Below are 27563 nucleotides of genomic sequence, written 5' to 3'. Positions count from 1 at the left end.
GTAAAAAGAACACTGTGAAATACTTCATTATTGAAATGGTATGTTTGTTTATTCAGTTATACAAAAGGGCACGATTGTAATCTTTACCGAAAGGAGAATATCGAGCAAATCTTAAATTATACGCTTGCCGAAGTCTTAATATGTCAAAATAATGCTGCATGTTTTAGTTCCAAGTGTTATCGACAGAGAAAATTAAAACCTTTTTCTTTAGAATTTACATACAACGAAATATCCAACTCAGAATTACTGAACCGTAATTATTGAAAGAAACGTATTAACATTGAAGACGTGTAACTTTCATTTGCGTAGTTAGAGTATGAGAAATTAATTACAAATTAAAAAAGAAAGGATGAGATATACATTCGGAAATATTAATTTCTCAAAACTGGGTGTAATGCAATTATGTCGAAATTTACTCTGTAAATTCTGTAAGATTGTTGAAAAGGGCAGTGGCAATACTATTATGTTCTTACCAGTAGGATGGCTTTATTGTAACATCAAAAGAATCAAATTAAGTAAAATGTTTATTCAGAGGAAACTGCATTTACGTGGATGCGTTTCGTATGTAATGTCTGTAAAATTATTTTAAACAGCCATTATTACTCATGATAGTCGCACAATAATTGTTTAATCAAAATTACCTATTTTACGTTAGGAATCCTAAAAACAGTCATTCAACTTTTCAAAATTCTGTGATGTCTCATTTAAATAAAAGAAGATGAAATAATCTTTTCATATTCCGAGGTTACATAAAGATGTGATACAAATGGGCCCATAAGCGGTCGAGCGGTATAATCGCTGAAAGTTGTAGCTCTAACCTGGGTTCGAATTCATGCGAAAGGGTTGATTGCATGGGCGTTTTCGTGGTTTTCCGCATGTGTAACGTGTATACGAGCGAGTTTCCCTTAGAAAATCCTCCGCGAAAGCCTCCCTCGTGCAGATTGCTTTAGTGTGCTTTGACATAATAAACTAAATCAAACCAATATAATACAGATGTGGGTATATTAATTTTGGTTTTACTTGATTATGGAAAAGTACGCCAGGGCTGCTTGCTTAAGGAGAGGTATTCTTTCGTGAAGAATGTTTTAACGGAAATTGGCTCATTGTCACGTTACACATAGGAAAAGCCACGAAAACGTTCATGCAGCCAGTTCATTCGTCTGATATCGAACCCAGATTGAACTACCAGTGTTCAGTTCTTTTCAAAATCAAAGACGGCTAGAATTTTTTTCTCTATTTCTTCCAAGCCAAACGCTCAAAGCAATAATTCAATACGCAACAAAAACTCCCTTCATGGTCAATGATTTAATTATTTTAGCTTTACTAGGTTACTGCTGAAGTAATAACACTTTCAGAAATGCGATGTTTGTCTACTTCCTGTACAGGGCGTTTGTAAGTCTATCTACTTGCCAACATAACTTTAAATGCAATTTAAGGACACGGCGTTTTAAAATATCGTATTTCATATGAGGATCTAACTGTGTAATATTAACTGAAAACCATTCAGATCTAATTAGACTGACAACTGAATTATCACTCCGTGTGAAATATTATAAGAAAAGTCCTGAGAAGCTGGTTTAAATAACTTTTTTTAACCTTGGATTTAAACAGAAGCTTACAATCGAAAGTATTCGCGCGTACAATCGTACACCGCCACTTTCAGGTATTTTAAAATGATATAAGTTGAAATTTCATGTTTAAATTAGCCTAGCTTTTGAAGTATCGTTTGAGACTACACACATTAGGCCTATTTCAGCTGGTTCAATGTTTTAATGACGCCCTTTACGGCCGGCTAGCGAAAATGATTAAGCTAGAATATTCACTGGTAGAACTGGACGATAGAGCTTATACTGTATACGTCACTGCGAAAAGCTTCATATTTAAAACATTCAGAACCGTCGACGACCATCCAGTTGACATTCTAGTGAGGTCTAGGGAGGGAAATAGTTAAGATTTAAATCATAAAATTCCTTTAAAATAACATAAAATACCTTATAATGAAATATCATATTTACATCCAATTTCGAATTAAACGTAGGTATACATGTGGGTATAATGGATTACTTGAGTGCGAGACGTCAGGCATAAACTATACTACTTTACTGACTAAACCATTATTATGAATTAGAAAGCTGGTAAAAATAAAATTAACACATCAATTAGAAACCCCTGCAGGAGAAAGCGCAGTCCAAACATAGTTCACAAGATAATTCACTCATTCCTTGTAATTCATACCTCGGGGAACAAGTTTAGGAATTCACAAAGACTGGCCGGATAGCATGACACGACTGGAAAGCTATCTTTCCTCCAACCTCCTAGAAGGTTACTCGAGGGCACTTTTTGCGTCTTACTTACAGTCACACAAACCGTCTGCTTTGGCCTTGACAGAATTTGTCTACTTCTGTCCATGGCTACGATTCATCTGCACTTTTTTGCGTTGAGCTGGCGGCAAACTTGAATGACGTCAGTCTTTAATGGGCGTACATCGCACATACGCATTAAACTTCTTTGAAACAATAAGAATTTCGTAGCTGTAACTTATGAATTCGAAACATTATCAAAATTACAACAATACGTTTTCATGATGATTATATAACACCTGTTTGTTGGCATGGAAACGGGAAAAGGTTGATATAGCCTTCGGTCCGGATTCATTTCCTAGAAAACGCATGACTGTTTTTAAGTATATATAATGTCTATGCAGCATAAGGTATTCAAAAATAACGTCGAGCCAGTAATCTTCTGGAGAGGTTGCTATTAGAAAGAGAGAGGCCCGAAATCGTCATATTCGATCTCGAAAATTTTATGCATCCAAATTTGGCCGAAGCTCCTCTTTCTGCATGCGCGATTCGGTACATTCCTATGGTTTACCCTGCGTAACTTTCTCGGTGTTGAAACATCTAAACGATCAGTGGACTTAGCAATTTCCTAAGAATGCTCAGATAAGAAAGAAAAAAAAAATTGGAGAATATATAAATGGAAAAAATCATTTCTCCTTCAGTACTTATAGTAGTTAGAAGTACCATTTTTTACAGAAACAATATGCATGAATGAACACAATTGGGTACATTATTACAGAAACGTCAACTTTAAATAGAAAATCAGCTGTGATACTAAAAGTGAGTTCTAGCAGAACAATAAAAACTACTTTTTTCTCGTATACTTCTACAACACACCTATTTCTAAGATAGAGGCAGGGGTCATAATTTCGACTGGCTGTGAAAAACGACATATGTTATAAAACAAATATCTGAATAGCATTGGCGCTCTTTAACAACTACGCGTTTTGGTATTAAGACAGCTTACTTTGGTCGTTTCAGGGAACAAGCATCTTTACAAAGACATATTTTAATACTAAGATGAAGTATACAGCCATTTACTTCTCTGAACGCATCAGAAACCATCTACCTCATAAATGCTACAAGATTATTTGAATTATGGTCAAAACACATTGGGGCTATATACTGAAGGGTAAGAGAGACTTTGAGAAAGAACTTCTAAGCAAAAGGGCAGATCTGAGGAAAAGGAACCAAGCAGAAGGAACAGAAAAACCTGATAAATAGTCCTTTAGAAATCTTTTAATTTGTATAATGAAACATTTCAAAACGTGAAATAAAACAAGATTAAATTTTCATTTGTAACGGTCTTCAAAATATTAAGCTGTATTATATGCAAATAGCAAATATAATACTGCTATACTTCTATTCAAGCTGAAATACACATATGTTTTTGTCTATCGGGACCTTTTGACTAAGTACATAGCTAACAGTGCCTACCTATTCCTATCTTTAGTTAGATAACCGAATTTAAGTTTCCTCTGTGAATAAAACTGCCTTGAACCTTATAACTTTAGTTAAAAGCGAGAAGAGACAACCGAGCGCCTGCTTTTCCGGATATTTTTATAATAATGGTTTAGAATTTGAATACATTCAATATATAAAACATCAAACAGAGAACAACGCAGAGAAAACTGCAAACCATTCTGATGCTTTAAATCTCAGAAAGAAGAAATAATAGCATTTTCAGAAATAAGAATTTATCATAAAATTAAACATTTGATTACATTCATGCACAATTTTCTGAAATTAATTTCACTTTATCGCGTTTAAACTCTAATGAAAGGAAATTATGTTGCTTTTTAATTTTAAACTGTATATTAATTCCTTCTTAAACTTAATCCTGTCCAAAATACTTTTTTTCCAATATGTGATTAATGTAATACTTTAAGCTGCTGACATGCGAAACATCAATTAATGACTTTTTTAGTCATTTCTTTTAGGTTAAGCTATTATTCTTTATGAGGAAAATTATAATTTCGCTCCTCTTTTTTTTTTATTTTTTGTTTAATCAGTCTTCAAAAAATGTGCTTCAAATACAAACTAATGTAAGGAAATAAATTGCATTTTCTAAGTTTCATAAGGAGTTTTAAGCCTCATAATGATAATTTTCTTTGTATTCTGCAAGTTATTTTTCCCTCTGTAGATATTATATATATATATTTGTGTACCTATAATATATTTAGACGAAACTTAAAAAATAAGGAAGTTCTGATAACCATTTGATCATCATTTGATCATGACACTGTCATCCTTTGCTTTCGAATAATTAATCCAAATTTGAAGTAACTTTGTTCATTCCTCAATTTTTTCTTCCCTAGTTTGGGCTAAATGTAACACTAGCATTTGCAAAGGTGATATAAATGCACCTCATTCCTGCAAAAATTTCTAATTAAGTTTCGCTTCCCAGTATCTACCTGATGCATCCAGAATTATCAGTCTGATGATAACCTGAGCATTAGAACGTTTTATCATGTGGCGCCATCTATGAGTACGGATGGAAAGTGAGGCTTCACATGCTGACTGAATGTCGATGAATGTCGGAATTGTCCTCAGAGGCTGAACTGAAGTGTGCTGCGCAGAAACCAAACGTCGTGCGACTAACGTTTCGCTAATGCTGCCGATATTTGGATGTTTTCTGGAGCAAGCGCTGCTTAGTCATTGCATCCACTACAAGAGTTTTAAGATAGCATATTTAATATGTTACTGAACGACGTGACTTGCAGTCTGGATTGAGCCACTGTTGACAGTAGGATTGCATATTTGCTACTGTCTCCTGCACCAACCGATTAGTATGGCTGGAAAGTACGTCGCCACGTGCTGCCTTAATGTTGTAGAGTCATTAGCTTATTTCGGAACAGGAGCGATGAAAAATGAGCAACGCCTTCGCCGGGAATCAAACCGCGGACCTCTGGAATACGCGCCTAGCGTGCTGACCACTACACTACGAAGCTCTGCTAAGAAGGCGGAAGAAATACCTTATACTGTTTTTGAAGGTGTTAAACAATTTGCAGACTCGGATTGAGGTCTGCTTCATATAAATGAAGTATTGCATTCTAACAACTGGTTATCACCAGGTAAAATCCCGCTTCTACCAGTGCTGCCTATATTTGAATATATTTCCTTGATAGAGAGTTGTTTGGTCATCAGGTCACCTCAGGTCCAAGGACGGGTGTTCCACCAGTTGCACTATCTACTCGGAGAACCCTGGTTATTTTTCCCGTGCATGGGATTGGTGTCATTTGACATTGACTACTCGTGACATTGACCACTAGGTTTTTCAGTATTAACTTATTCAAGAAAAATCCACAGAACTAATTTGACATTTTTTTTATGTATGAGTGTATGTAATCCAGTAAATCAGAAACGGTTTCTCAAGAAAGATTTAGTTTTGAAATCTTTCATTAACTCTTTGAGGGGCAAAGGTAATTAACCTTCTCAGCAAAACTCTTGTTTTATTTCTTATATCAAATGTTACAATGGAATTATTTGCAACAATTACATATATTTTGTTCAAGAATCATGAAAAAAATGACCATTTCTGGTGTTAAGTGTCAGTGACCACCACCAACAGAACACATCCCTACAAATCAGTCTCTATAGTACCCATAGAAAGAGTTTATCTTTTTCAAGCAGAGTGATGCAAGCAGAGCTTTGCATGTGCTGCATTGCCCCACTGATATTACAGACTTGTTCTCTGTGTTTCAGAGTGCACATCGTCGTGATGTTGTCTTCGATGGCTGATGCTTATTTTCTTGAAGACGAATTCCTGCATCAACTACTGGCTTAAGTTTCTTGATTGCCATTTAGTGAGCTACAATGGAACTTTAGAAACTGTCATTCTTGAAAACCACTCACACGAGTGACTAAGACGTTCAGTAGAAAAGGTGGTTGCTGTGGGTAACCACCGCCCTTCAAAAGTTAAAACAGAAAAATGCATATTTTTAAAGAATTTTCTGTCGTATTTTATACAATTTGTATTCTGCGGAAAAGACAATTTTATATCTTTATCATTAATAAAATTAGTTCATGCATTATATAGAAACAACCACTGTGATTTAAAATTTTTAAGATAATAACAATTTTTACCATGCCTTTAACTAGAAGGATATGCTATTTTGTAATCCTGTCTATTTTGTAGTCTCTGGATCCTTACATATATATTTTATTTTTTGTGTAATTTTTATAAAATTATATAGTGACTGTAATTTTATGCAAAACTAAATGAATGTTTAATTAGGTTTTATGAGAGATTTTCAGTTTCCTTATGCTTCTTCCCAAACTGCCGAACACGTGCTTAGCAAGCTTATGTTATTATGGTATAACAATAGAATATATGTTTTTTAAAATAAAGAGAATATGACGAAATTTCAGTTGTGAAATTAAAGTTCTACATCTTTGGAAGGCGACATCTAAAGGTGCATAGGGTAGCCCGGTACTCAGATAAGAAATTTTAACTTCCGGTTTATAATTTTATTGCACTTTTCTGGCAATTACTAAGAAGCGGCTATTATTGATTAAGTAAACTTATTAAGAAGAAAAATTTTGATATAAATGTTTTTATCTGTACCTCATCCTGGAAACCAATGTCTCATTTGCTTTCCATGCCATTTGGTGTGTCTAGATGTAAATCACTTTTTATAGACTGAGAAGAAGCTCCCTAGCTTCAAATTTACCGTAGAAAAATGCGATTCGGTAATATACGCATTCGAATAATAAGCTAGACGTGGCCAAGTAATAAATTAATAATGCAAGAAAACGCAAACTCTCTTTGCGGTTGCAAAATCGATACGAGAAAGAATGTGAATACAACATATGCCGAATAACAGGTAGAAAAGAAATAAACAGAAAAATCTATTCTGCGCCACAAAAGACAAAGAAAAAATGTTATTATATCAAAGCAAAAACATTCGGTACCAAAACAATGACAACTAATTGTCGCTTAGCAACCACAACATTATATCGGTACCTCAGCATGAAATGATATATTTTTGCTTTTCTGAACAGTTCCATGTTTAATAGTAAGATTATTTGACTTAACCGTTTGTGTTTACTATTAAAATAAGCAAGTAAAATACGCAGGCCTTCGTGCATTTTTCCTCACGTACTTATGTTTTGTTTTTAAGCATTAACTACAATGTTTACATGCAAAAAGTAAGCTTATGTGCCCTTCGTGCATTATTATCACTCTGCATTTTCAACGTTGTACTTAATTTTTGCAAAATTAAATCGTGGACTTCGCTAAAAATTACAGCAATTTTCAATACTACAAACGCAATTAAAGCTTCAAATTATGAGTCGGTTCTTTCAGTAGCTTTAACAAAAAACCTGTTTTCATAACTATATTAAATGACTTTTCTCAGTTTGTTTTTATGTAATGTTTTGAATTTCAACCTACCTATATTCAAAATCCATTACTATTACCGGTCTTTGTTGAGCAAATAAATCAACTGCAGGACATGCGATGGTTTGCATAACGTTACCTCCCGTACATATGCTATGGGAATTTTCTCTAAACGAAAGTCAATTGTCTATTTGAGGAATCAGAACAAAGTCTACCGAAAGTGAATAAATTAATATAAACAATCAAATCAAAAATTTAACGTGAATGATTTCAGATTTTCGTAATAGCCTAAAAGGGTTTGTTAAGGTTTTTTTACGTTATCCATGAGCTTGCAGTTTACCACTTTGCTTTTGCATTCACTTCTGCTAACGCATTTTTTTGTCTTTTTAGTTTTTTTTTATGATGCATCGTTTTATTCCTTATGACATATATAGCTCAACAAAATCACAAAAATTTTAGAAGCTGCATGACCGTATATATTTGGAATTCCCGATGCATTGTTGAGTGTTAGCATGCATGTTTATGTTTTTTCAGCCTTTCCTCAGTTTCTATTATCACTAATCAATTTTCTTTGTAAGATATTTCTTAGCAAGACAGTGCAAAATGTTTTAGTCCTTTTTATTAACTTTTCCTGTGTTAACCTTATTTTTAAATATCACGTTCTTTGTTTTTACGTCACATGAAATTCAGTTCAACAGCAAAATCACAAAATACTGAAAAATAGCATATGTTTAGAATTTCTGAGAGACTGTCTCTCGCGTTATAGATAGAAGAGTTTCATTTCGAGCAGTGTTGCCATTGCTGGCTTTCAAATCGTTGAGATTGTTAACGTAAAATTTATTAAAGTTTTACAATATACGAAATAAGCAATAAAGAAATTCGGAATTCAACATTCGGGCTTCCATCTGTTCATGTTAGGAGGCAGGACTACGTTATTCAAAATTTGTGACTCTAGGTACCGTAGTTTCTCACAATGCAAGGAACATAAATACATACAGATTCTTCATTATCTAATTCCTTGAAAAACAATACAGGCCGATAACATTTGGTGCAACAATTTAAAAAGTTATTCGCCGTTTATAATGAAGTCCCATTTCAAGAATTGTAGCCCATTGTGTGCTAAAAATACGAAATAAGATGCACATGGTTTCCTAATTGCATGCTTTAAATGTTCTCATCTTATGTCGTGTCTTAAGAATGCATACTGAGTGTTAGCTTGAATAATGGTTAATAATTGTGAATAGTTGATAAATTATACGATTATTTTTCACAAATCATGAACTTAAGTTAGTTAGAACTCATTTAGAATCTTAAATACTGGCAATGCCAACAATATATATTAATTTTCAGATACTTAATTATAAAATTAAGCCCTTGAACAAAAAAATGGGTATTTCATAAATAATTGCTGAAAATATGAAAAGGAAGAATTTAATGGGCAATGCTCAGAAAACACTCATAAATTGATGCAACTGACAATGAAATCCAGTATATATATCATGAGAATTAAAAAATTACCAAAGCAAGTTAACGTCATTTATTCGTAACATGCAGTTATAAAACTCAAATCAGTTGTAGAAATTAAAAATAGTTAATAAACTTCTTAGAATATCGTATAAATATTATCAGGAGGAAAAACATCGATTACTAACTTTAGAAGCTGTCGGGTATGAAAAGTAATTTCATTTACATTTTCCTCCTCCTGATATTCTTTCCTCGAAGCTGCTATCTCTTTCTCTCTATGAAGTTCGTGAAATCTCTACCTATTTAACAATCATAAAGTTTGAAAGCCCATAAAATTTTTATCAGTTCTTGCGTACCCAATATTAGCATATTTTTGGGTTATATACCTTCAGCATCCCATCTCTTCTCTTCTATTTTTACGATCGGAAAATGTCTTATCTTGCCCAGAAGGTGTAAAAATTTATAGCAGCAGGTACTGGTTTCATATTTATCCAAATATATTGTTATTAAACACCTTAGCGTTAAATAGCCATTTCTCGCCCGCTCGGTGTAACTATCTCAACTCAGCTTTTATATTCCAATGCGTTTCGAAAGAATAAAGCATTCAATTAGCTTATCGCGGAATAAATAGTTGATAGCTCCGGTAAATGATTTAAAGTTACAGTGGCCGTTATTTATATATTAAAGCATTAAGTTAATGCAATTATTATCTGAAATGTCTCAAAATGTGCTGAATTAAGGAAATATACCCGTTTATGTTTAAAAAAATTTTGGCATTTCGTTTAACATTATAAAATAAATCTATTTCTGACAGTTATAATGTAGATTATTCTATATATTTTTAATTTATTTACTTAATTATTGTAGGAGACCACAATTCAAGCAGTTCTCTTTACTTAGATTGCCCATAAAAGCCGTTTATTCTAGTTGAACATGATATGCGCGCGAAACGTGACGGCTCTACTTGAGGGCTTTTTAAGGGAAACAGTTTCATGTGCTGCCAAAGTATTTCATTCCTATAATTGTGAATAATCTTATAGCCTAGATAGTTAACTTATTTTATGCAATAAATCCCTAGATTACTTGAATCAGTTTTATTTCGAAACTAGTAAATGCATTTTAATCCCGTTTAGCAGGGCCATCGATTTCGTACTTGAACTCAGAATTCCGCTTGTGTAAATGAGCCTTAAAACAACAAAAGAAGACTTTACAGTTTTATAAAAATGATAATAAGCAATATTCACATTGGATTCAAACTCAAGAAGAATCGTCGGCTCTGTATTTCTATCAAGAATGATTGTTCCAGTTACAGGAGATCAGGAAATAGTAATAACTGAGTTCGATCCCACTGCATCTCAGCGAATAGTCTAGATAACAGCCCAGCAGTCATCAACATTCGGATGGTCCATTAAATGGTGGACAACTGCTACAGGGAAACCGAGTACAGTAACCAAAGGCTTTAAAGAACCGTAGATGTCAATGACGCCTGCGCAGGAGAATTGAAGGTGTGAAGAGGGAACGCCGCCTCGATACTTCTCGAAATTCTAGTGTTTCTATATTTAGATTGGACTATAGCAGACTCCTATGACTATACCAGATTTTCCGAGAATATCGCTCGAAGCAAAACGTACCCGGCTTAAAACCAAGGCCTTCTGAAACACTTTCAGTACAGGTTTGTCTTCGCAGAGTTATTCATAGAAGGGGTGCATAAATGTTAAAAAATAAGTTATAAGGCATTTTCTCCCTCCTTCGTGATGTAACGGTAGCACACTCGGCGCGTATTCGAGATGTCCATGTTAGTCTCCTGGCGAGAGCATTGCTCATTTTGCAAGTCTCCTGCTTCAAAAGAAACCTTATGACTCTACAGTGGCGTCCAAATTAAAATGTAGTGAATGATGATTCTTTATCACCAGGATTTGGCGATTGGGTTCCCTAATCCCCAATGGCTACAAAGGGGTAGTATATAATATACTTCATCCCTTCCCTTATACATGCCTTCATAGGGCAAGATTAGCACACTCGGCTTGTATTCGAGAGGTCCAGGTTTCGAGTCCTAGTGAGGGCACTGTTCATTTTTCAAGTCTCCTGTTTCAAAAAGAAACCTAAGTGATCTTGATGATTTACATAAATGGATTCATTAAAACAGATTAAAATAAAACTTTTATCAAGAAACGCTCTGAAATCGAGATTTTCAAGCCAATCCTTGGTTAAGTGTCCTAATTTGAGGAGGTACGTGTGATTCTCTTTCGTCATTGCGATTATTTTTTTTATCATTGGGAATTGCAGATAACCTGTAAAGTTGCATGGATGACTTCAATTAAAATGGTAAAAGGCAGATTGCTGCCCGTTTGGGAGTGTCATGTATAAGATGAATGTGGTTTTTCAGCATATTTAAAATGAAGTTTTATTAAAACAATAATGCTTGCTGTGGCCAAAATTTTGACGTCTGAAGCAGAATGTCGGTTTCCTTTGTTTGTAGACAGCAAGTTTACGTAAGAACACACGTTTGAAGTTAGATATTTTCTATCCGTCTTAGCTACTAGGGATTTTTAAACAAAGAAGATCGGAAACTTCCTTACAAAATCTTTGTGTGTTTTCTTGTGTACCTTGGTCATTGGAACTTTCAGACATAGGTATTCCACCTTGATTTCAGTTCCCGCATAATCAATCGAGAAGACTTCCTATAATGACATTTTTATGGGGCTATATTGAGGGTTACTGTAAGTGTTAAATTGCGCCCCTTACATATGAAAGCAATAGAAAAATCACATGCGGACGCAGACTTAAAAGTGATTGTAATATTTTCTTTGTTAGTAGCACTTTCACAACTATTGACTGGATGTATTGCAAACAAGTACTTTATGAATTTTCAGGTGGTACTGTCACGTAGGAAGTAGATAGTAGTTCAGTATACAGGTTTTTCATGCAAATCAGCTTGCGTGCCATTTTCGCTAGTTTTCTCAGAGAAAGGAAAATACTGCACTGATCTAGGTGATCTTTCTAATTAGGGAAGATGGAAAGCTTACAACATTCTTTGGCTGCACCATTTTTTCTTCCGCTGAACTCGGCAGTTTTTTAAGGGGGCTCATACACCTTAAACCCCTTATGATCTTCTAATATGTGACTGTTGTAAGAATTGGGATAATTCATTTATTTTAAAAGCAATTACTTCCAACTTTTTACAGCTGACTACATAATATAGCTGCTTTAGAAACTAGTAACCAGAAAGTTTGTGTTGCCACAAATAGTTTTGTAATTTAATCCGCTATGTGACAAAAGTTTTCGTCATGTTTCCACCTTGCGCGCATGATATTTTAAAAATGGCTAATGGTACATACTTAAAATTCAATGGAAGTCTTTATATGGGCACTATTTTCTAACTGAACCAAAAATTTGATGAATATTGTAGTATTAAAAAAATTTATGCACGAAACCATTACAGATTTTTTTAATAAAATACATTTTATAAACTCAACTCCAAGTAAAATAAAAAATTAACATGAAATTCTTAGAATTTTAGGTTCACAGTAGTTTCCAAATGTTATAAAAGCTATATATTAAATATGAAATTAAATTATGCAACAGAATGTTTAAACTGTGCGCGCAAGGTGGAAACTTGACGAAACATTTTGTCACATAACGGATTAAATTATAAAAATATTTGTGGTAACACAAACTTTCAGATAACTATTTCAGAAAGCAGCTATATTATGTAGTAAGCTGCAAATATTTGGAAGTAATTGCTTTTAAAATAAATAAGTTATCCCAATTCTTGCAACAGTCACATATTCGAAGATCTTATGGGTTTTAAGGTGTATGAGTCCCCTTAAAATTTCCAGCGGGTTTATATCATTCTAAGAACCTGCATATGAGCGTCAAGGTGATATATCAAGGTAAAGAGCTTCTGTTCTTTCTTTACCAGTGATTCAACTATTTCATTAAACTCATTCCAAATTTTGCATTTTGAATAAGTTGACTGCCCGAAAAACATTTATGATGCTAATCTTTTATGGATTACATATCTTCATTAAATTCCCGATATGTTTTCTCTATTGTTTTTCACTACACAGTTTTAAGCTTCCTGATATTAAACGGGACAGACAGCAACATGTTGTCGTCAAATTTCGATGTTTCATGTTTGCGTTCGCATGCACATGCCACTGTGACGTCACCTTCAGCTCAGTTTCAAATTGGAAATGCAGTTTCCAAAAATTATAAATGTATATTATAATTTTATAAATATAGTTGGTGTTATATATTTTTATATTCTTAATTATAAGAATTATTTTTAAAGAATAGAGTAATGAATGTTGAGGAATATTTTTGCCGCTGTTAAACAAATTTATATGATCACAATTATTTAACAAAAACTGGTCCTCAAATTATTTCGTCTGATTTGCTGTTACTTTTGCTTTACCATTCCTGTTACTTTTATCATCTATGTGCATGCAATAAAAACATTTCAGAATCTGTATAAGGGCTCACTGGAGAGAAAGAATTTTTGAGAATATATTTTTGAATTAAACAATAATGAAGCTCTATGTTCATATAAAAGTAAACACTTCGGAAGCATAAGACTCATTTTTGTAAATATTAATTATTTTAGATATGTTTTGCACAAAATAAACATCAAGATAATATTTAAAAAAGCTTTTTAATGTTTTTTTTTTCTTCTTAACTCTCATATAAGGAGTACTCATTCTCATATAGGCTTATAGTTACAAAAAATATACTAACTTTCTATTTATAAAATAATTTACTTTTTTCAAGATCTGCGACAATATTGTACAGAAGAAATTACGAAAAACTGTTAATAAATAAATAGTATTAAGGTCTACAAAAAACGCAGCTTTAAAAAATAAGAAATTTAAAATTAATCCACGAAATACTCTACAAATAGTTAAATTTTTAATTTCAGGAGACCTCTTCCAAAAACGTGTAAACTACTGTAAATATTCTTAGAAAACCTCTGAATATTTAACTTTTCCATCTTAAAAAATTTGGTTCATTTAAAAAGTGAAATTCAAGATAACCAAACTAAATCTTTTTACCGAATATTCACATGGCCGAAGACTTAAAATTCAGTCAAATGACCGTTCTACCAACCACATACTCTACCAACTCATTATCAAATAATTATATTTCATTACAAAACATTTAATACAATGTAATATAATTTTTTAAGTTAAATTATAGATTTAGTACAATTCGATTTTTTTTTCATATTTTCAAGCAAGCAGTTACGATGTAAAGCTACAATCTCATTACGTTTCTTTCATCTCATGATTGAATCTGATCCATTTTTCTTCTCGCTGTTATATAATCTGTAGCTTGTTGGTTGAAAATCATCTCTCAAAGCTTTAACGAAAACATAACACAGGAAATCGCAAGAGAATACGGATAACAAAAGTTTGTTTCGCTTCACGACATAAAACCTTTATAAATATCGCAATATATTTCGCATAAATTAAATTCAAAAAAAGCTCAGCTTATCAAGGATTTAGTTCTGTATGATGTGAAGCTTTTTGATATGACTTGGTAACACATGATATATATTTTTGTGCTAAATTAAATTGATATATACCATTAGTTTTATTAACGCTGAACACAGCTAAAACTTAGCGACATTTTAAATTAATAAATTATTAACTGAAGTAATTCAACAAAAATTAAAAAGTGGCAACACACAGCCATTTCATATTCTACGACATCTCTGTCATTATTATTGAGATAAAACTTCTTTCTGAAAAGAATTTATTAAGTATAGAATAATGCATAAAACAGGAATGCTTGTAGAACCTGCACGCAAGCCATGTATTCATGCATGTAGAAAGAGAAAAACTGTAACATTTCATACATTGCAGCCGCCGTAAACGGATGCAAATTGTACATTTGGGCATTTTATGGTTCCTTCGGAAAAGGAGGAAACTGTTTTACTGAATAGCAAATAAACTTAATAGAAAGCCTGCGATTTACGTGACCAGCGATAATGATAATACGAATCTTCTAGTTTTCAAAAATTCCAGCATCTTTTGGAAATCTTATCGCGTGAGGGTCTTATTTAAATACTTTCTTTGTTTGAAAGCAAAATATACATGTTTTCGCACAAGCTTTCACATTTTGTACATTATTACGCAAGACACAGAAGAGGTGTGCCACTACGTGAAAGTTGTGTTTTCCTTGTGAACACTAGTTTCTTTATTGCTACTGTATTTGCATTTCTCTGCAGTTTGCGAAAGCTTTCAGAAACATAAATTCGTATTTGCTAGGCTATATATTCGTGACTGTTAAAATCTTTATCTTTTATTATAATAAATTAATATATACCAAGAAATATGTCCTATGCAATTTTAAAATGATTTTCTTGTTAGATATTATCATTAATTCTTAACTAATTACAAAAATAATGCAAGGAATATCTACTTATTGGAAGAAATGGCACGTTTAAGCACATTTTAAGGGAAACTAGCTGATGTTTGCTGTATTAAAAGATAAAAGAACTTATTGAAATTGTAGAAAATTACGAAAATTCATTTGGAAAAAGGGCACAATTTTGCTAGTCTGAGTACAATACAGAATGCATCGATATTGTTCCAAGTACTTAACTTGGCAGCCAATGTATTAAGGCCTTTGTCAACTGAATTGACAAAAATATTTACAGATAAATGCACTCGCTGGGACTCGAGCCCGGACTTCTCGAATATCCGCTAAGAGTGCTACCGTTACACCACGAAGTCGTGCAGAAAGGAAGGCGGAAATGTCTTATATGCTCTCCCTTTTAAAGGGCGACTGTCGGTTACGGAACGCCATTGCCAAATCCTGGTGGTGCAGAATCATCATCCACCACCCTCACCAGGACTCGAAAACTTGACCTTTCGAATAGGCGCCCAGTGTACTAATAATTACACCACGAAGGCATGGAGAAAGGAAAGAGAAAATACCTCATACGCTTTACGCTAAAATATATCACAGAAGCCTTTTTCTGCAAAACACAGCTACTAGTAAGGCAAATAAAAAAAAGAGAATTTTTTTTTATTTGCCTTACTTTTATTTGCCACGGATTTCATATTCGCATAACTGTGGCTTGATTGTTTCTGAGCACTGATTTCACGAAATTAAAATTCTCAGACTCTATAAGCATCACTTTTTCATCTGTAAATCTCAGGATCTACTTAAGTAACGGCCGCCTCACTTCTTCATCTGTAGAGCTTAAGATCTACTTGAATAACGGCCGCCTCACTTCTTCATCTGTAAAGCTCAGGATCTACTTAAGTAACGGCCGTTTTGCTCGATCAGACACACTGACATTTTTCACTCACAGCAACAGTGAGAAAACACACAATTCCATTACTTTAAACAACCTATTGTTTTCTATTTTATGATTCTTCTAACTGAAATTGCTTCCGTTTAGCATTTTCACAAACGCAAAGTTTCTATTTATTTACACGTTCTGCCGAAATCTAGGCAAGCCTATTGGATTCTTCATTTATGAAGTTGAATTTAGGGTGAACAGTAACGTAAGAAACGATGTTACGTTCTTGAAATCACTTTCAAAACCTACACCATTCTTTAAAGAATAGTCCAGTATCTTAAACATTTAGAGTCATTAGGTTATTTTGAAGCAGGAGATGTGAAAAATTTTCAATGCCATCGCCGGGTCTCAAATCTAGTCTTCTCAAATGCGTGCCGAGTATGCTACCGTTACGCCTCGAAATCATGCTGGAAGGAGGGAGAAAATACCTAACACCTTATACACTCCCCCTTTTAGAGGACGACTGGAGATTAAGGGACCCAGTCGCCAAATCCTGTTGGTGACGAACTATAGTCCCCTCCATCTCTTAGTTCGAGCGCCAGTTGTAGGATATTTAGAATTGTTTTGAGGCAGAAGATATGAAAATGAGGAATGCTCTCGCCGTGACTCGAACCTGAACCTCTCGAATTCGCATCGAGTATGTTTCCAATCAGAGCCCGAAGGTATGTGAAAAGAAGGAAAAAATATAAAACGTAATGAGATAGTTATATAAGTTTTATATTTAAAATATTTATTTTATATTTACATCAAAGGATGCATGAAGTCTCAATAATTTTAATATTAGATCTTTCGATCGTTAATTATTTTTTTCCTGGAGGGATTCAACCTGTCAGTCTCATACAAGCTTAAATATAGGTGCTAATTCGTATGCAAGGCATTTATTTAAAGTTTGCTAAATTGAGCTTTGTATATGTATATCAGCCATAACTCAACATACATTAAAGCAATTGTTAGATTCATTTCACAATTGATGATGGGGGGTTTTACGGTTAAGAACTCGTTTTTGAAATAATTCTTTGATCAAATTATTACAATGTGGTAGCGATGGCACGACTACATTTTCTCTGATGAATAAGGATTTAAGTAAAATTACGAACCAGGATTGTATATAAATATCAAGAATCAGTGTGATAGACTAGGAAAGATCATTCAGGGTCATTTTATGAATTTTTACTCACAAAGCAGGGACGAAAACTTTTATTCAGACTGTAAGGTTTTAAACCAAACAAATCGACAACCTTGTATTCGGCGTAGATTTTGTAAAATCCCAACCGATTTCCATGGCAAAACAGGTCCCTCCCCTTCATCAGGAGCAAACAATTCTGCAAAAGCGAGAAAGCGAACTTTCTCGCTTTCGCTAAGAGACTTTCTCCCTTTTGCTCCTGATGAAGGAGGAGACGTTGTGCCCTCGAAATTGGTTGAAATTTTAAAACATTTACGCCGAATACAAGGTTGTCGATTTGCCTGTTTTATTTTCCACGTCGGCGTGTTTCTCTTACGCCTTGTAAGGTTTATATTAATTAACACATTATCTTTTATTTTATCTGAGCTGTCACTTCTTATTTTATCACCTCTTACCATAAGGCAAATTAGCTACTAGAACAGAGTTTTTGAAAGTTAGGAAGAGTGCTTTAGTAGCGATGCTTACTCTTGTGATATTTCCTTGTTTAGCTCTGCTAATCACTTTATACCGAAGTTAGACTTTTATTAGCAGAGCTTAGATTAGTTTGACTGAACGTTTGATAGGCCGCAGAAATTGGTTTATAAACATAAGTCGTACATCTGTTAAATTTAAAATTTCAAATATAAAACTCTTTTTTTTTTTTAAATCTGAGTCAGGATTACTTAAACTGGTGTGGAAATAAGTAATCTATCAGTCTTAAATAAGTGAGTAGATCGCTACAAGATAACTTAAACGGAAATACAGTTGTTCTTCGTTTTAGCTGTCGGAAAGGTATGACATGATTTCATATTGATGTATATAAAAATATTGCAAACAAGTAAAATTTTACCCTTCTTTTCCGAGCATTTTATGGATCCAGTATGTTGGTATATAAAGGTGGGGCTTTGCTGATACACCATTATTACACATGCATCAATACGTTGCCTTGACTTCACAAGTTTCAACAAAACACGTCTTATAAAATATCATTTACTGGTAGTCTTCATAGCTTCTATTCTTAGCAAGCCAAAATGATTTTTAAATTAATCTATTGCTTATAAATAACCAAAGTCTGTCAAACGAGTTTGAATTGTCAGGATAATTTCAAAGTGCATTCTGGAATTTGTGCTTTTAACAATTATGAATGAATGCAAAGATTTTAATTTGTGATCGATTAAATTGTATTATAACCACATTCTTAAATTAAATTAATTCAGTATTAAACGTTTTTTGTAATATAAGGAAAACTATTGTTAAGATAATAAAATGTAATACAAAACTGTTTTTACGCCTGTTTGTTTATAGTAAATAATTAAGTAGAATGAGCAGTACAGTAACCACTGTTGAAGTCATGACTGATGTTACTGAAGAAAGCAACTTAATAATTCCACATGAAAGATGTTGCAAAATTAATAAGTTATCATTTTTATCGGGGGTAGGAAATTCTGTACTTTATATTCCCTCTGGATCTGCGATGAAAATAAAATAATGAATTTTATCTAAGCATAAACAATGAGATAGGTCTTCTAATCCCCTAAAGCTTTTAATGACTGAATAAATAAAGAAATGGATAATATATGTGTCTCATTTCAGTTCACTAATTCAGATACTTAATCATCTAAATCTTTCATAGGTAACAACATATTTCATTAAGGGAGATTATATCTTTCCATTTTAGAAACACTTAATGAAGTCAAAATAATAGTAAGTAATTTTTTCTTTGTTTCTAAGAAGATACTAATAATGGTAGGTTATAGGTGGTGATTGCAGAAGAAATACCGAATTTTCAAATTTACAAATATGTTATGCGACATGCCAAACTCGAATGCTTCATTAAATAATTAACATTTTAGGTCAGAATATTCTACTGCGTTACCTTAAATAATCAACTTGTAATTCTTTATACCAGGTTTTCTTAAACTGTGGGTCGAGACCCCAAGGGGGTCGCCAAAAATTTTAGCAGTTTTGATATTTCTTTAACTTATTACAATAATTTTACAGTTACCAAATATTTTTACGCAATGTGTCTGAAAATAGATAAAGATAAGGCAATACAGACAAATTAAAAAACGAAAGGTTTTCGACGCATTCTTTTTATAATATAAACGTTCATTTTCCTTGCTTTGCACGTGACGCTGCCATTTTGTCTGTTATTTATATAAAATTTTCATATTGTTATATGTCTTAAAATTAGAACTTTAAGTTAATGACCTAAAACTGCAATAATATATTACAGTACAAGTGAAAAAAGTGACAGTTTCACTCACGCGTGTGTCGGATTTGCGCAATGCTTAAACAATATTTGTAAATATTATGGGGTCCTGGGAGTCGCGACAAAATCTCAGTGATAAAAAGAAGTCGCGACTGAAAAACGTTTAAGAAACCCTGCTTTATATGATACATTATTAATAATTTACAGACGCAGAATATTTTATTTTATTGTTACGATTAGTATACTTTATGAGGTGTTTTATGTTAATTAACCAATTATTAGGTATTTAAAACTTAACTAGACTTTTTCTTTCCGTAGAATGTTTCTTTCCTCAGAATTCAAATTAGTTGTTGGAGTATTTAAGCTCAGTGATGCGAGCTTCTGCCAGTCGTATCTCGCTGTTGTTTACTAACTTCAGCTCTACCTAAGTTGCATTTTCGGTTTTAGAGCCTTGCTAAATGATGTTTAAATTCGCGCCGATAACTATTTTGAGCCACTCTAGTTAGTTTACTTTATCTGTAGTCTTAGATTACATTACCTACATTTGAATTCAACTAATATAACTGTTATGTTAATGTCCTCAAGTAGATGAGTTTCCTCTGTGCATTTACGTTCATTTAAGACACAAACAAATTGGTTAGTTGAAACTATTTTATACTTCTTTTCGATTCTTCACTTTATGATTCACCATTTTATATTTCTTTGAGATTCTTCCCTTTGTGATTCACTATTTTATACATCTTTGAGATTTTGTACTTCTTTGTGACTTTGTGATTTGTTTCAGACTGTTTAAAACTTATAATTCGCTATCAGTTTAATAGGATCTGCAAAACATTACGCAAGCTTCTAAATGCATTAAAACCCTACAACTTATATTCTGGAAGGAAGAACGAAAAGTATGTTAACTCAGTTTTAGAAAAAAAAAAAATATTTCACAGTTTAAATAATAAGGCATTTGTACAATCTCCTCGCCTACAGATGCCTTTTTATTACTCAAAGGTAATTTTAATATGTTAATATGGAAACATTTTAAGATTAGTAATTAAATTATCGATAGTTATAAATTTCGCTGACACCGGCCTTTCGAATAAACTGTTAGTTATCGATTTCTTTGATTGATAGCTTGGAACTAAATGTTAATTACTGAATTGTATTTTAATTATATCTTCATTTACATTGAAACATTAGCAACCTGTTAAGAAAGGTTCATTGGTACGGTCCATAGGGAAGACAAAGTTGTAAAGGTCAATACTAAGCGATATTAGAAATAAATCCTTGCATTAATATGTCTTGAGGTTTCAGCAGTGCCCTAAATTTACTTCTGATTACACTCACTTTAAATTGTACCGAATTATTGACCTAATGTATTAGTGCCTTCTTGGAATATGTGGAAAAATACCAACTCAGTTCTTTTATTTTAACGTTTTCTTTGTGAGAAAGAACAATTTTGTTTGCTGGAGAAACGCAGAACTTCCATTTACCTACAGAGTCGCAAAATTCAAGCTATAATTTCTTTTCTTAGATACCATTTTCCTTTGGTATTTCTATATTTGATTATTCTTTTCTCAATAAGGCGGTTCCAGCGGACGAAGAAGAGAAAATAATTATTAACGAAACATACTAAACGAAATACATACTAAATGGGATCTAGCAAATTTAACTATTTTACGGGGAAACTACTTGAGAGCATAGATTGTTTTGAGAATCGACAAGCTTGTCAGTGCCAATACTCAAAGTTCACATAAGATTCAGTATTCTGGGTATTCATGACTTAAATGCAGGGAAACAAAGAGTATACCCGAATGCGTTGCAAGAATCCTTTAAGTATAAATATCTGGATGGCTACATTATAATGGCGAAAATATAATGCATTAATACCTTAGCGATGATATATCACACAATTTATAATTCTTTTTATCACATCTGTGTACTTTTTAAAGCATATTTTGACATTTCTATTAGCTCCTCCACAGGTAAATCTAAATTTTAGATTTATGAATTCTATCTTAGTAAAAACAAAAAATCGTTTATAAAACTAACATATATATTTTTAATTATAGAACAATAATGTACTTTATTATGCATTTCATAATTTTACACGCATATGTAACTCAGTGACTTGGCAAACTCAAAGAAGAGACTTTGAGATGAGAATTAATTCCAACTCAAAATGAGTAAGTACCCGAAAAGACTGAAATCTAATTTTTACGCCGAAGACAGGTACTTATTACCGTTTAGGTGGGAAATCTAAAACGATTGCACGCTACTGCTGTTTCTACCATTGTAAAGTAGTTAAAAGATTTGAGGGATTGGGCTAAAATGACAGCAGTCATATTTACAATATTTACATTGAAAAATGACTAGTTTGATACAGTATTAAAAAGGAAATATAAACGTTTCAGTGATTCAGTGTGTAACTAAACGTACAAGTCGAAACCAGACTTTCAGTATTGCAGCTGTTTAACATAAATATGATTTTAATTAAATATTGAAATAATGTTAAAACAGTGAACAATCTGAAAGAAATTATTTATGTATATGCTTTCAGAGGAACGATAGATCTCATCCTAATACTTATTTTATTTTAGATGGATTCCTGAATTTTATTTAAGTTATTATTAAAGTTTTGCTTGTAGTAAGGAAATGGAAATCCGTCATTTATATACATTTTTATTACCTTCTTACTGCTTTACTTGCATTTCAACTCATATTAAAAAAAGTAACCTTCTTCTTCTTTATAGGTGCAAATGCTCTATGTTGAAGAAACAAGAAAGTACAGTTTGCAATGGATACTAGTTGAATCGCAAATAAGCCAAACATGTAAGTTGCCTTTTTGAATATTCTATAACCTATCTGAGCCCGAAAATGTAAAGTGAACCTCAGGGTTAAAGTAAAAACATTTGAATTTTAACAGTTCCTAGAGACTTCATATGCTAAATATTTATGAACTGTCTAGACTCTTTTGGAGAAACCTATTCCATTGGACTGCTTAATATTTCATGTGCATCTTAGAGGATGTGTAACACATCGCAAAAAGTACTGTGTTCCTCAGAGAGTAGTTTTCTGAAAAGCTATAAAGGTGTAATGAGTCGTTTTTCCTTCGTAATATCCTTTGCGGTTTACCTTATATGTGCGAAACTAGTGGAAGGTTTATAAAGAAGACACATATTAACAATAATACAATTAATCTTTCTTTCTTTTGTTATAATTAAGATAAAGGCTTAAGCAATGAATTAATTATATGCTGTAGCATGGCAGGAAAGAACTCCTTTTTAAATTTTTGGACAAATGTTTCCAGTAGCGAAATTTTTTTGAAAAGCTGAACACAGACTAATTTTAATCAGGGAAGCACACCGTTCGATGTTATTATTTAAGTAAATATAATGTATTAGGTTAATATTTACTTGCAAAATTTAAGCTAATACATTTTTGTACGTACCAGGAGAACGTTAGATAAATTTTTATTCTATAATAATTCATGGTTTTAACCCAAAATCTGTGTAAACACGAGATTTATAAAGTTTACCTAAGCATGCAATTAGTGCTGTTCTATGCATTTTCAAGAGGCTTCTGGCATTATTACTGGTTTAAATTTGAAATGGACTGCTTATACATTTTTTCATTTTGTAATTAACAAATGGCAGTCGTTAGTTATGTTGGCTGAAGTAAAAGTACTATACTTTGAAATGAAATTATGTATTTTCCATTACTAAATATGCTATTAATACGTACAGCTCATATTTGTTTCAAGTGAACCATTTAGTTAACTGTCTTAATCTTTGTAATGGACCTGATGAGCATAGAATAGTTTCTGGAAACTTAATTTAAGGCATAAGGAATTTTTTGAGTCAGATCCTTCTCGTTTGATATTATTAATTATTTCACTGTAATGAATGGTTTTTCTCTCAAAGCAGTGCGATCCCTAGCTCATACCGCGGCTCGGAAACTGCAGTATCTAATGCAGTAATCTGAAGCAGTAAGACACATTTTATCTGTTAAAATCCAACAGCACATTTTTCTCTGCATTTATCATATGCACATGAAAAAATGTTTTTGAAATAAGAAAAAGTGCTTTTACAGAATACAATTTATCCATCATAGCTTTTGTATTAAACCTGAATCAAATGCTGTTTTAACCACTTCAAAACACACTTCAAGAATTCATTTGTAGCCAAGGTGGATGTCGACACAGTTTTATAATTGCTCATACGTATTTCGCTAAGGTTTCATCGAAAACAAAATCATGAAAAACAAATGAAGCCTTTTTTATCTGGCGATTCTGCACAAAACACACAAAATTCACTATCTAAAGCAGCGTTATATCTATGCCATATGCATACCCAATTTAATTCCTCTTTTACAATTTTACTACGCTCATTTTTATATAAAGAAATTAAAGCCGGTAATTCATAACAGTGTTACCAACTGCATTCCTTCCTTCATGATATCTTATTCACATGATCACCACATCAAAAGCTTAATCAAGGTACACCACTCAATAGAAAAAATATTTATCTTAAAGTAATTTTTCTCAGACTATAACAAGCCATGAACATTTAAAATATTAATAAAATTTGTGTTATGTCATTATCAAAAACTAGAAATTTAAATCGGGACTATCTACCTCTTCATGATCAAAACCGGCAACCAATTTTCATGACTTGTCGGTGAAAGATTCATTTTCAGAAAAATCCCCTAAAAGAGAATATACTTCCTTTCCAATGAATGCATATTTATTATCATTATGAGTAAAAAATTCAGATAGGTAAAATGAAGCATTTATAATATAAATAACTCCTTTCTTGGTAAGGCACATACAGGCTGAGACAAAATTTGGGGGGGGGAATTTTATATTTAAAGTAAGGGTTGTTTAGAAGTGGTCAGGCCCTTTCTAGAATGGAGAAACGAATGTTAACTGATAACAGGTTTAAACACAGTGTGCATGTAATTTAATTATTCAGTACAAATATTTATGTTAGTACGCGCCGCTTAATGTGTTCACGTTTGCCCACAGCTATTTTAATAAAATTAACCAAATAATAACATTAATACACAAGTTAAAGTATTGTTCAAGACAACAATGGAACTTAAATATTTTTTCACAAACATAACTAAAACTAAACTAAACTAAACTCAGTAGCGCAACAGCTCTAGTGGGTCGTGGCCTGCAGTGGACCGATATCTACTTTCCTGACCATGGGCCCAGGGGTGCATGAGCATATGCCTTGGAGGAGTGGTCAGCTTGTCGCAACAAATATAACTAAAAATATATAAATAGATACGCATTCCATAGCATTTCAGTTATAAAAAAATGGAGAAGTTTGTTATAAAATATTCATAATGTTTTTGAGGCAAATGTTTATTTGTAAATAGTTCATAACGTAGTATAGCATATAAATATTTCGGGAATTTTGCTTTCATGAAAAATATTTTTTTTTTTTTTTGTCCATGAAGAAGAGAAACCTGTGTCTGATGATGTTTAAAATCATCAGAAACAAATGTTAGATCTAGTATTCTTGGCTAACATACACTGCAGCTTGACCTACTTGAAAATTTTTGTAGCTACTTATCGCTAAGAACAGAAGATGAATACAACAGAAGAAGGGTGTAAAAGACTCTTTTATTGAACTCAAATTGTTTACAGACAGCTCAATCGTGCTTACAGAATCCACCGTTCACTTGTGGCAATTAAACAGAAGATAACAACAAACTAAACTAAATTAAAAAATAAGCTAGTAATTTAAGACTACACAATTTAGTTTAACCTAGCAGACTAACTCAGAAACCTACACCGGCGTGATGGCGTGATACTAACTTCGGCGGCAAGAATGCGAAGCCGATATTCAAAATTCAAACAGCGCTGGTAGAAATAACAATGCGCACACTCAATAGCGAAAACACGCTCTGACTAAACTTTTCGCTACTACAGTTTAAATGCACTCTCGTTCACCTTAGCTCTGGCGAGGAAACTCAAAAGAAACAAGAATGGTTAGAAAAGGCTCACAAATTAAAATAACTATTAGTAAAATAATATAAACCGTATATAGTTATTCAAAATCTAAGGCAAACTAAGACTACATTTTTGCCTGATTTTAAATGGTTGACTCAGATCAAAACCAAGACGTTAGGAGACTTAATTGCTTACTTGGCAGCATTTTTTTTTTTGTCACTTGGTAATTCTAATAACCCATCTTTACTTTACTTGGAGACTGAAAAATTCATTTTGTAATATTTTGATGATATTTACCGAATTGTTGATTACAGTAAGCCATGGAAGTTCTATGTTTTCGCATATAAATGGGCAGGAAATTGACAATTCGACAACATTATCCGAATGATAAAATTGTAAGATCATATTCGTTTATTATGATGCAACTGATTTGATCTTAATAGTAAGCTAAGCCTGGCGACTTCTCTCACTTATTCTCAAACTCTAAAGCAAAAAGACACGTACTTCGTGCTCACAATAATGCCGACTACTTGCGGTGTGATAATTTTACAATAAATTCGAAAAGGTAGATAGTAGTGTTAGACTGCACAGTTTACTTAAATCTAACAGGCAGATTTAGCAATCTACACTTAATAAACGGCCACAGTGTGTAGCCGCAACTAAGATTAATAGCTGGAAGACAAAATAGCAAACATGCGCTATACTAACGAAATCACGCTCTGTCTAAACTTCTCATTTCCTCTGTTTAGATACTCTTTTCACTTAACTTAATTTGCATCCTGGCGAGGCAATGGGAGGGGAAATAAGGAGTCCAGAAAAGATACAAAAATTAAAATAATTGGTTATTATGGGAAACCTTACAGCAATAACCGCGATTACGATAAGCAGTGTCTACTTCTCATACACTAAACATCACCTTATTGACTTCTAGCTAAATTTATAAGTATCTGACTCAAACATTCTACAGTTATTATATTAAAAGTGTTGTAATTATAAAAATATAACTTTGAAATAACGACATCTTGAGAGAGATTATATAACACCAGTGTTTGAAAAAACAGCTCTGGTAATTCTATCGTTAAAATACTAAAGTGTGGGGAGAAATTATTTCTGTTCTTTCATCTGTGGGATTCAAAAGGTAAAGCGTAGTTTATTTCAACCTACGCTTTGGAATTCCCTTTGAAGTAAATGTTTGTGCATTGTTTCAAATTTTATTGCAGTTTGGTACTAAAATACATTTTATTGTTCAGCATTTAATATAACTTAATTCCTAATTCATCAACGTAGAATGCTTGTAAGAACAGCAGAAAATAAAGTAAAATAAATCGTAATACTTGTTCTGCACACGATTTCTTTTCATATAGAATGACAAACTCATCTTTCCCCTAATTTTCGAGATTTGCTCTCCCGTTCTATGTTTCAAAGCGCAAGTTGACATTGATTAACTAAATTAATTCCAACTGATAAAAATCAGATAGCTATCCAATTTTTAAATTGTAATAAGGAAATACATATATCCATGATTTGTTTGCTAGCAATATAAGAATTACCACGTTAAATATTTCCCTTTTCGATTTTTTGAAAGGGTATAAATCAAATGTAATAAAAAGGAACAGAAATATATGTTTAGTTTAATATTTATTAGTGGATTCAATATTTATCGAAACCAGAAAAACAAAGCAACACATTAAAATATTTAGCATTATCTGTTTAATAATAGTTCCTTGAACATTATTTTTATCTATACAGATAAAAAACTCTGGAAGGCCTTATACAAATAAAA

The 27563-nt window shown here is 32.7% G+C and overlaps 1 protein-coding gene across 2 annotated transcripts in view; it reads left to right on the top strand.

The window, feature by feature from the left end:
- The window catches only part of LOC118183119 (teneurin-a-like), a 1514249-nt gene that overhangs the window by 423391 nt on the left and 1063295 nt on the right, over positions 1-27563 (top strand). For both annotated transcript variants that reach the window (XM_085820731.1, XM_085820730.1), the window contains exon 2: positions 22572-22650. The gene's annotated coding sequence lies outside the window, so the exon portion shown is untranslated. The remainder of the gene's footprint in view (positions 1-22571; positions 22651-27563) is intronic.

Source organism: Stegodyphus dumicola, chromosome 7, assembly GCF_044657685.1.
Source record: "Stegodyphus dumicola isolate Sdum_Otavi_A_Nest chromosome 7, ASM4465768v1".
Lineage (NCBI taxonomy): Eukaryota > Metazoa > Arthropoda > Arachnida > Araneae > Eresidae > Stegodyphus > Stegodyphus dumicola.
The sequence above is the reverse complement of the archived record's forward strand: the minus strand, read 5'-3'. Positions and strand labels throughout refer to the sequence as shown.